Source organism: Podarcis muralis, chromosome 2 (assembly GCF_964188315.1).
Source record: "Podarcis muralis chromosome 2, rPodMur119.hap1.1, whole genome shotgun sequence".
Taxonomy (NCBI): domain Eukaryota; kingdom Metazoa; phylum Chordata; class Lepidosauria; order Squamata; family Lacertidae; genus Podarcis; species Podarcis muralis.
In genome coordinates, this window is record NC_135656.1 from 92390422 (window position 1) to 92402572 (window position 12151).

A 12151-nucleotide genomic window follows, 5' to 3' on the forward strand; every position below is an offset into this window, starting at 1 on the left:
ATTTCGCTTACCATACCAATGGCATCTAATGGTATCGGTAATAAGGGCATACCTCCCTCTGAATCATCTGGCCCAAGAGAGCAAACAAGGCAATTGGTCCTATTTGCAACATTGGCTACCATTTCAGCTAAACCTACCCACATATTGTGGTCATGGCTGAATCCATATTTAGCAAATTTGGTCAGATTCAAGGACCCTTCCCCTTCCCAAGGGATCAGGATTAATAATAAAATCATGTTGATGTCTAGCATATGCATTCCTTCCACAAAAGATTACCTTATTGTGATAGCAAATAAATATTAGTCCCAATATAATTCCCCCAGTGACAGAAATGGGGAACCACCAAGACCAAAACATATATCCCGAGGATCCCCAATGAGTAATATCTCTGATAATTGTTCCACAAGGGGGGGCAGTCAATCAATTGTATAAGAGAATCTTCCCTTTCACAATCGCTGGTTCAGATGCTCCTCAAGCTTCAGGCGTGCGCAGGTCAGCCAGCTTCCAGGTTGTGGCTGCAGCAGGCCGGTCGTCTAATGTTGCCCGTGACCTAGCCCGTTCCCGGTAGGGCTAGATACAGGGGTTTTTGGAGAGAGTCAGTTTTAAAGGATTAGAGGGGTCACCTTTGCACGTCCAACTGCCTTCAGACTTCTTCAAACGAGAGTGATGAATCCAGGGGGTCACCTCAGCTACCTTCACCGCTGTTGGAGTAGAGAGCAAGACGGTGTAAGGTCCACGCCACTTAGGTGCAAGTGGATCACGTTTCCACTCTTTCACCCATACGCTATCGCCAGCCTGGAACTGATGAATCGGCTCGGCAATGCTGCACGGCGTGCGCTCGAGGACCCACCTGTTAAGAGAAACAAAAACACGGGAGAGAGATTGCACTTGTCCCTGTGTCACATAGTCTCCTATTTGTTTAAGGTCAGCTGGAATATCCTGAACAAAGGAGGGCGGTCTCCCATACAGGAGCTCAAAAGGTGACAACTTAAGTCTTTTTGTGGGTGCACACCGAACACGAAACAGTGTTATGGGTAACACATCTACCCATCCCAATCCCGTTTCCTGGGTTAATTTTGCCAATTGGGTTTTCAGAGTCCGATTCATTCTTTCAGTTTTCCCTGAACTCTGAGGCCTATATGCTGCATGCAGTCTCCATTTCACTTGTAGGACTCGACATACTTCTTGTACTACTTGATCAATGAACGCTGGCCCATTATCACTTCCAATGCATCTAGGTAATCCAAACCTCGGGATCAATTCAGTGAGGAGTCTCTTAGTTACCTCTCGTGCCTTTTCAGTTCGGGTGGGAAAAGCTTCAACCCATCCGGTAAGAGTGTCTACAAACACAAGGAGATACTTGAATCCCTTAGAAGGGACCAGCTCTGTGAAGTCCACAATTAGACTTTCCATGGGGACATATCCCACATGTTGGATTCCAGGAGGTTGTACCGGTCCCTGCCTGGGATTGTTTTTAGCACAAAGAACACATTTCTGTGAAATGCAAGTTGCTAATTGTGATAGGTTAATAATATACAACTTCCGACTGAGACTCTCTCTGGTTGCAGTACCGCCAAGGTGAGTAGATTCATGATAATTTCTTACAATTGTGCCTGCTAGATGATGAGGTACATAAATCCTATTGTCCGGCAGGATCATCCAACCGTCCTTCACAACTGCTCCTTCCTGTTCAGCCCACTTCCTCTCTTCTGGGGTATAGTGAGGTTTAACTTCTTCTGGAACTACCTCTGGTATGAGGGCTGCTATAAATCCTCCCACAGGCTTTTGGGCTGCCTCTCGGGCTGCTTTGTCAGCAGCATGATTTCCTCTGGTTATTGGATCCCTTCCTCGTCCATGACCTTTGCAATGCATTACAGCAATCTGTTCTGGAGCCCATACTGCTTCTAACAGGATTTCTACTTCAGGTCCATATTTCAAGGCCTTCCCGTGGGCTCCTATTAGACCTCTTTCTTTCCATAGAGCTCCATGTGCATGCAGGGTTAAGAAGGCATATTTAGAATCAGTATAGATGTTTGCCTTACATCCGGCTGCCAATTGCAGAGCTCTAGTTAAACCTATAAGTTCAGCTTTTTGTGCTGAGGTGCCAGCAGGCAAAGCTTCAGCTTCCACAACTTCCTCATTGGTGACCACAGCATATCCTGCTCGTCTGGCACCTTCATGCAGGTAACTGCTACCATCAGTATAATATACAACATCTGGATTTTTCAATGGTTCATCTTTCAGATCGGGTCTACTGGAATAAACTTCATCCATTACTTGGAGACAATCATGTGATTCCTCATCATCTACCTCTGGTAGGGGCAGCAAAGTCGCTGGATTGAGCATATTCACTACTCGTAGATGAATCCTGGGATTTTCACACAATAGGCCTTGGTATCTAGCCATCCTTGGGTTCGTTAGCCAATAACTACCCTTATATTCCATGAGTGTCAGAACAGCATGAGGTACATTCACATACATCGTCTGGCCGAAGGTAAATTTATCAGCTTCTTTGACAAGGCTTGCAGTGGCCGCTACTGCCCTTAGGCATGGAGGCCATCCTTTTGCTACTGAGTCCAATTGTTTTGACAAATAAGCTACTGGACGGTTCCAACTTCCTAATCTCTGGGTCAGGACTGCCGCTGCAATCCCATTCTGTTCATGTACATACAGCTGAAAGGGTTTTTCCGAATTAGGCAGTCCAAGGGCTGGGGCCTCCATAAGTCGTTGTTTGATAACTAAAAAGGCTTGTTGCTGCTCAGGTCCCCATACGAATGGGTCCTTTTCTGCACCTCGAGTGCTTTCATGTAAGGGCTTGGCCAGACTGCTGAAATCAGGTATCCATAGTCTACAAAACCCTGCTGTTCCCAGGAATCCTCTAAGTTGTTTCCTTGTGGTAGGTTCCTTGATAAGGCAAATAGCTTCTTTCCTCTCTGGTCTCAATGCTCGTTGTTGGTGTGAGATATCAAAGCCCAAATATTTGACCTTTTCTAAACATAACTGTGCCTTTTTCTGGGAAACTCGGTAGCCAGCTTGCCAGAGCAAGTGGAGCAGTTCCTCTGTCCCTTCTTTACAGGTATCAAAATCCTTTGCTGCTAGTATAAGGTCATCTACATATTGCAGAACCACCTTTTCTCCAGGTATTGAGGGGTAACTTGTTAGATCCTTCGCCAAGGCAGTGCCAAATAAAGTTGGGGAATTTTTAAATCCCTGGGGCAATCTTGTCCAGGTTAGCTGGCCTTTTGTTCCTGTTAAAGGGTCTTCCCACTGGAAGGCAAATATAGGTTGGCTCTGTGGTGCCAGCCGGCAACAGAAGAATGCATCTTTCAAGTCCAATACAGTAAAAAATGTTGCTTCTGGTGGGATCAAACTCAGCAAGGTATATGGGTTTGGTACATTTGGGTGCAAGGTCTCGATAGCCTGGTTTACGAGCCTCAAGTCCTGTACTGGCCTGTATTCATCTGTCCCAGGTTTCCGAACAGGCAAAAGGGGTGTGTTCCATTCTGATTGGCAGGGCTTAAGCAGACCATATTTTAATAGGCGGTCCAAATGTTTCTGGATGCCCTCTGCTGCTCGCCGGGGTAAAGGATATTGCTTTACAGATACAGGGGTAGCCATAGGTTTTAAGGTTACTACAATTGGAGCTATATTCTTGGCCATTCCTGGTGGGCTATTTTCGGCCCATACTCCTGGTGGCACCTGTAGGGTTCGGAGGAGCTTGTTTAATTCTGTATCCAATGTGGGTTGGACTTGCAAGGCTGACATTAGGCGCCATGATTGTTCCTTAGGTACTGAGAGGGTAATTATTCCTGCTGCCTTTGATGGCAGTTTCATTTCTGGACCTCGAGGAGTGAAGGTGATTTGGGCCTGCAGTTTGGACAGCATATCTCTACCTAAGAGAGGTATTGGACACTCAGGTATATACAAAAACTGATGGGTTAAACGATGTCCCCCAATCTGGCATTCCAAAGGTTGGAGGAAAGACCTCTTAGCTGACTGACCAGTGGCACTTTTAATGACTACACTTTTGGATGCCTTTTTCTGCAATAGTTCTGGGAGTACTGAGTATTCAGCCCCAGTATCAATCATAAAGTCTATTAAATGGCTTCCTAATTGAATCGTGACCGTGGGCTCCTGGAAGCCTAACTTTATGGAGTCCGGTCGTTCCTAGTCTTGGGTAAAATCCTCCTCTGCCAGTCCAATGAAATTGTCTCTACTCTGTCCTTGTCCAGGTCTCTGATATCTTCCATTTCGGATCATTCCCCGTGCCCGTCCCTGGTTTCTTGGGCCGGAGCCTGGGCCTGGGCCTGGGCCTGGGCGTACTTCTTCCAACCTCAGGGGTTCAGGACACTCCCGCTTCCAATGACCCTCCTTCTTGCAATTCGCACATTGATTCCTTCCCAATGGTGGATTCCTTCCCCGCCCTCTTCCTCCATTTAAGGGGCGGTAGTCTTGCTTCACTGCTGTGGCTAGCATTACCATCTTTTCCTTCTGCCACTTCTTCTTCTCTTGCTTCTCAGCCTCATCCCTATTCCGATAAACTCGGCGTGCAATGGCCATAATTTGGCTCATCAGCATCCCTTCCCATCCTTCTAATTTCTGAATTTTCTTACGAATGTCAGAAGCGCACTGGGCCACAAAAGTAGCAGTAATCATTCTGCTGTTTTCAGGGGCTTCAGGGTCAAAAGGAGTCCATATACGATAGGCTTCTTGCAGCCTCTCTAAAAAGTCTCCTGGACTCTCATTTGGTTTCTGTTCTACTTCTGAGACTTTAGACATATTAGTGGGCTTCTGGCATGCCCTGCGGATACCTTGCACAAGCGTCTGGCGGTAAGTGGTAAGTCTGGCCAGATGAATTGCATTGTTTGGATCCCAATTAGGATCTTCCAAGGGAAAGTTATCTTGGAGATGACGGTCAATATTAAAAATATTTCCCACTCTGGCCTGCTCACGCAAATATATCTGTGCCTTTTCAATTATGTCTCTTCTTTCCTCAGTGGTGAACAGAGTATTCAGAAGCTGGCGACAATCTGTCCAAGTAGGACTATGAGTATTTATTATTGAAGTCACCAAGTCCATCATAGCCTGAGGTTTTTCTGCGAAAGATGGGGTGTGTGTTTTCCAATTCATCAGATCCGTAGTTGTGAATGGAATGTACTGAAGGGTCGAAGTTCGAGGTGGCCTTGGTCCGGGTTGCCCGTTAACCAGCACAGGCTCCTCAAGTGCATCAAATACTCTTCTAAGAGGGGCTACTACGTGATCTTTCTCTTCGCTTTGCTCTAGGGGCCTCAAATCATAGGGGATGGTATTTGTCCCAAGGCGTTCTTTTAGCAGCTTAATACGCCTGGCTGTATTGCTTGCTGACCGATTAAGGTCTCCCTGTAACTTCTGTAATAATTCTCTAGGACTTGGATGTACAGGGGTTTGGGGTAGGCAATCAGTTGTTCCACTAAAAGAGACTGTAGATGGAGTTCTACTGGGACTCACAGATGGAATAACCACTTCTGCTTGGGCTTCATTATAGGACTCCAATGCCTCCTGAAGATATTTATCATAATCTATCAAGGAGTCAAGTTCTGTGTCTCTACCCCCATTATTCGTTCCACTTTCTTGCCTTGGGGTTACAACTGGTGGAGGGTTTGGATTAGGCTCCCTTCGATGTGGAGCATAGGGTGGAGGTGGAAGCACCTCTTCCTCTGGTCCCTCAAAAATGGGTTTGAGTTTATTTGGCAAGATTCCTTTCCTAGCTTCGGCTTTTACAGCCAATAATTTGCATCGTTGGACTTTGCATTCCCTTATCCATGGAGGATTTTTATTTAATGTGCTCAGCCAGGAATCTATATATGAAAATTGTTCTGGGCACCCTCCAGTTTCTTTGGTGATGTTAGACCAAAGTTTGCTTACTAAATTTATATCAAAAGTTCCCTGAGATGGCCATCCAGTATTTTGTTTTGGCCACTCTAATTCACATAACGTTCTCAAGCGCTCTGGCGTCATTTTGACTCCATATGCCCCTGAGAAGGCTTTCTTAAAATTATTTAACATACATTCAAGAGGTGTATTTCCCCCCTTTGAACCCCCAACTCCCATTGTATGGCCCTGTGAAGTATCCACTCAGTCACTCACACACACGCTTCGTGGGTTTCCTTGCCCAGATGGAGTCGCCTCACTGGGAACCGAAGTACTACCCACTCCACACTCAGGTCAGCTACAGATTGCTCTGTACTTTCTCACACATACAATGCGCAAGATACTTCACCACACTCTACCTCCCATTCTTCCCTTTTCCCCCACCAGACCACCATCTGATATACCCAACCACCTAGCGTACTCAGTTCCCACTTACTGAGACGCAGAAGTTTGATCAAGACTTCTCTTCCTCCCAATTAATTGGAGGGCCAAAAATCCCTTTGTGCACTTACCCTTGGTTGGTTCCGTTTCCCCCCGGTCCGTCGCCGCCAGTGAGCAGGGTATCAGACAGACGAGACTTCTGCGTTCCCCCTGGAAAAATTTACCAGTGCGCGCTGGGAAGCAGTTTAGAGATCCTCTCTCTTGTACCCTGCTCAGTAGAGCGAAGGGGCTGCGTTCCAGCAGACCACTTATCCGAGTCACAGGAGCACCATAAAATGTAGCACCCTGCTTGTGGTTAACGCTTAGCTGGAATGAAATATTCAACGCAGCAATAGAGAAATTAAAATAATAATTTATTTGTCAGACAAATAAATGAGAGGCACAGTGGTATATGGTTACCAAGCTCTGGCCTGGCCTCCTGCCATTATGGCCAGCACTTATATTCCCTTAATCCAGCCCCCTTTGCTCCTCCTGTGGCTGCATCTGTCCAATCAGCCTGGTTGAAATTCCTATTGGCTGCCTGCTATATCCAATCACAAAAGATACACCCATTTCCTTCTATCCTTATAAGGGAGACAAAGAGCTATATATTGTTACATCTATAAATGACAAATAAGTAATAATATATCTTACATGGAATCTTAATTACCAGCTCACCTCTTGCCCTCTTCGCCCTATTGCCTTCTAAAACAAATGGTTAATCTTAAATTTTTATCTTAAACATATGTCAAGGATCTTGAGTTTCACATCAACATTGAAAGATCTCCTTCATTTGAAGGTTTCTAAACAAATGTCTGGCAACTATATATCAGGATTGCTTGGATGGCGTCTTCTTGTCTGGCAGGGGGGCTAGGCTGGTGGCTGACTTAATTTCAGGATAAATACAACTCTTACAACTATATGAAATAAGAATCTAGCATTTCTTAAATCCTTTGCATAATTACATTTAAGCCAATATATTTAAGCTAATATATTTCATACATTATCATAGGTAACCTTTTAAAAGAATAAAGCTTCTCAAAGTAGAAAGGAAGGAACTCAGTAAAAAACAGTTTTTAAAGAAGCCTCTTTACACCTCCCCCTTTCACCCTCCTTTCCAGCCTCAAAATAAAATAGGAAGAAGCTTCTTCTTCCCCAGCCAAGCCAGTTGCCTTTCCCAACATTTATTGCTCTTTTTAACTCTCTCAGTTTAAGAAAGAAACAGTTTTTAAAAAAGACTTCCCAGAAATGCTCTCTTTTTCTGTCAGCTAGATGCTTCTCCATTGCTCTTGGCCTTTTTAACCTTAGGAAGAAGATCTGGCTCATTTTACTGGGAGGCACATTGGTATTATTTTACTATTTGCCCATTCCTAATTATGTTTATCTCTGCTTTTTTATCTTCTGTAACATGTAAGGTCAATATCCTCGCTCTTAGTCTGTAATTCCAGCTTTTACGACTTTGAGAATTGTTTTCTGCTATAAATCAAGGGGGGCCCCTTGTCTTAGGAGAATGGCCAAGGTTTTCTCTGCCTGGCATGAAACATTTGTGAATTCAAGCCCATTTTAGACTTTATGAACCTGATCAAGATATAAGCCAATATAAGTCTTGATTAAAAATGCAGTCTATATTCAGATGCCACACTACAAATAACCCAGAGATGCATTTTAAATAAAAGCACACATTCTACTCATGTAAAAACATGCTGATTCCCGGACCGTCTGCGGGCCGGATTTAGAAGGCGATTGGGCCAGATCTGGCCCCCGGGCCTTAGTTTGCCTACCCATGCTCTAGTTGGCCATGAAGATACTCATTCAATAGATCTCAGTCCAGTTTACTTCAAATGGTGATTGTGATGATAAAATGCGGGAAGGAAGAAGAGTGTATACCACCTTGAGGTCCTTAGAAGAATGGAGGGTTGAATTTAAGAAATAAAGAAAATAAATAAGTGTTCTGCTTTCCTTTGGATCACATCAGTGAGGCCGAGAGAGGGGTATTGCTGTCTGGGCAGCCCAGGACATCCACACACACTGCCCAGGCTACTAACTTCAGGGCTACTAACGCAGCAAAAACAACATGGGAGGCAGCAGTTATAAATTACAGGTTTCTACAGCCACAGCAGGTGCTGTGATTCTCCGGCAGTTTTTTTTTTTTAATAAAATATTTATTGAGATTTTTTAAACAATCAAATAACAGAATAACAGATATAAACAGAAAGAAAAAAGTCAGAATAAGATTATACATAAGAAAAAAAGATAGAAATGTAGAAAAAAGTAACAATAGAATGCATATATTAATAAATCTACTTTCCATCATACTTTGGACTTCCTCACATCACCCTTCCCTGCGTTCCCAATCAGACAGTTATGTGCAGCAATTTGTTACCTTACTTCCATTTCTTATTTTATAAATCACCAATATTCAATTTCAACTTTAAAATCTATTAGTCTTAAATTTAAACTGCTTATAAATAGCATAGTATTTCTTCAAGTTTCAACATTACCTTAAACATCACATATTTTCATATATCTTACAATAATTTTACTGCTGCCATGTTTCTTTCATTCGTGCATTCTCCTAACATTCATACAATTTGTAGTGTTTTTGTAAGTAGTCCTTAAATTTTTTCCAATCCTCTTCTATCGTCTCTTCTCCCAGGTCTCGAATTCTGGATTCTCCGGCAGTTTGACTTCACCCCCAGAGGTACACTCCATTGTCTTTCAAGATGCCAACAGTCCCAAACAAATATGAGTTCTAAGATGGCCCAAGAGAACTAGTTAATGGATGGATTAGCAAGTTTTTACATAGTGTAGTGTAGTGCTGAAAGCGTTACTTCTGTTGGCTGCTATGTAGAGGATGTGCCATCTCATCAGTCTTAAATGTCAAAACTCATTCTGGGGAAATCTGAGAAAGCAGCTTCAAGAGACACTGGAAACAAATATATTGGGTGGGATTCAACTAATAAGTCCTGTTCATGGAAGCTCTGCATAGCAGCTTTCACTTGTGAAATGGAGCCCCTGCCACCCCTGGACTTTGGCACAGGGGGATTGGGAGAATTCCCAGAACAGCATGCATCTGGCAAGCTTGTAGTGATTGAACAATAGCCTTAGCACAATGTTGCACCCCTCCCTGATTTCTTCTGGACTATCATCGAGATGGGTTTTTTTAGGTTCACTCACAATTCCCCACAACTGCAGACAGTGGGCATTGACGGTGCACTCAGCTGTAATAGATGCTGGGGACACTTCATAGAGGAGGAATTTAGCTTTCATGTTTTTGAACTTAGCCTCATGGACTTGTGATAAGACTAGGAGTGAGGAAATCCAGGTTCAAATCTCCACTCAGCCATGAAGCTCACACACTGACCTTGGTCAATCATTGTATCACAGCCTGACCTATTTCATAGTTTGGATGATAAAAATGGGGAAGAGAGAGTATCATGTATACTGGCCTGAAGTCCTTGGGAAAAGCAGGAAATAAATAAAAATTATGAAGCCGGGGCTAAAGAGCATTTTAAAATGGTAAATTGTTTCTTTGTGTCCCCGTGACACTGGTAATTTATTTGCTGCCATTATAGCATCTTTGTGTTTTGGCACTGAGGGCACTACAAGCTACATGTCAATACTTTAGAGAAATCCTATAATGGTGTTTGTGTCTCTCTCTGGGTTTGTATACAAGTGACAGAAATTTACACTTCCATCATCATTTGCAGAACTAGAAGAAGACGTGTTGCTAATGTGATTCCTTCAGGGTATAAAGAAAAATATGGCAAGATGTTCTGGGACTCATAGAATGAGATAAACTAGGGATAGAACTGCAGCAATGATACAAACAAACGATGAGATTTACTTCTTGACAGCGGGTATGTCACTATCTAAAGGATTCTCACGTTTCCTCCCCACACATTTGGGAGAAATATTATATTTTGGAAAATCTACAGGAGACATAATAAATGAAACATTGTCTAATATTTATGTACTTGTTCTCTGTTGGTATGCCAACCTCCAAATCTGTAAGAAACTTATTGTTATTTATTCATATCCCTTCTGCTCCTCTTATATAGAGTCAATTGGAGAAAGTTTTATAGCATAAGGAACTCTTATTTTCAAGAAAATGGAACAATTTTCAAGTATCTATGCTTGGAGAGTGAAGCAAAGACACTTCTAATACAGCAGAAGTGAGAAAATAAATGGGAATTATTTGGAAAAACCCATTTCACCCTCATGATGGTGAATTCAGGTGAGTACCACATTCTTCCATCAACAGTAAAAACATTTCCTTTCCTCCCCCCCCCCCTTTTAAAATGCACAGGCTTGTGCTTTTAACATTTCCATGCACATGTTTGAATCTTTCAATGGCTTTCTTATTTCTTTCTGTCTGGTATCAGATTATAGCAAAATGAATGTGTGTGTGAGAAAAACTATTGTGTCTGAAAGATGCAATTTAAAAATAAAATAAAGGCTGACCTGTTTCGACTCCCTTTTTGAAGTCAAGCCAGAAGGAACCATCTATAACACCTTTTCCCAGGCTAAGTCAAACCTCTCCATGACTTAGCTGTATAGTATATGAGAGAAGGAAATATTTAGGTTAAACTTCTTTCTAGGTAACTTACGTGCTGTCAGAAAGTGAACATCATCTTCAACATGTGCATTGGTTTCAGTGAGTCTACTCTGATTAAGACTTGGCTGGATATAAGTTATAATTTATCCCTTTTCACAAGGACTATATATATATTTTTAATAATCACACACAGTAAAAATCTATTTAGTAACTGAAATAACACCTCTTCTGTGTATGATATCCCACTAGTTCAAGACAATAGCCACCTCATTGCTATCTGCAGTCTTTGATACCCGAGGGCTGTTTTATTTGTGAGTGGAAGACTTTTACCTCAGTCAGAATGTCTTTTTTGCTGACAGCATAAGATCTTTGCATGACAGAAGAGAACGGAAATCCTGAGGTGTCCCCGGGGTGTTGTGCAATCTCTTGCCCACGGGTTCAGATGTTTGTTAGCTGGCACAAGGAGCTGCACACTCTTTTTCACAAGGTCTTAGCAACATCAGCCTGAGGACATTCACTTGATCTGGCACTAATGTTCACAGAACAGCACCCCTGCCGCCCAGAGTTCCATCCACTTGCTCACCTCTGGATCCAAGTTCAGGTATATTTTAGCACCCACGAAACACTCTGAGCCGCACAGCATTTTTTAAAATTCACAGTATGGAGTATTTTAAGCATGTGAACTGTTAACCTCAGCAAACAAAAGAAATCAGAGATGGGAAATGAGACAATGGCTGTGTAAGGGTATCTTTGAAAACTCTGTAATTATTGAGACAACTTATTTAAGGATGTGCTACATTTTACGCTACTTGGAGATTTTTCTCCCCCTTGATCTTTTTTTGTAAATACGGTGCTAAAGCTCTTCTCAGTTAGCAGGTAATGATTCTGTATGATTTGTGTTCATCTGGAATTATCTAGAAATGTTCATTTTGCCTCTGATAAATAGTTTTGAATATATTATTGTTCTTTTCTTCAAACATGTCTGTAGAATATCAGATACCCTTTTCCTTTTCTGACTTATTAAAGTGGATGGAAAGGCCACGTGACAGTTTATTTTATATACTAGTCTCATGCTAGAAGTACTATGTGTTGCATATAGCTTATATTAGTAAGCTATCTCAAGCATTTGTAATTTAATACACATTGTTTTCCCCTCATACAGACTTTGGCATAATGTCCTTATATTTTCACGATAACAGGGTCACTTAATAAAAAGAAAATCAATGTTAGCCCTGATGAATGGTTAATTAGGTTGGCAAGCAT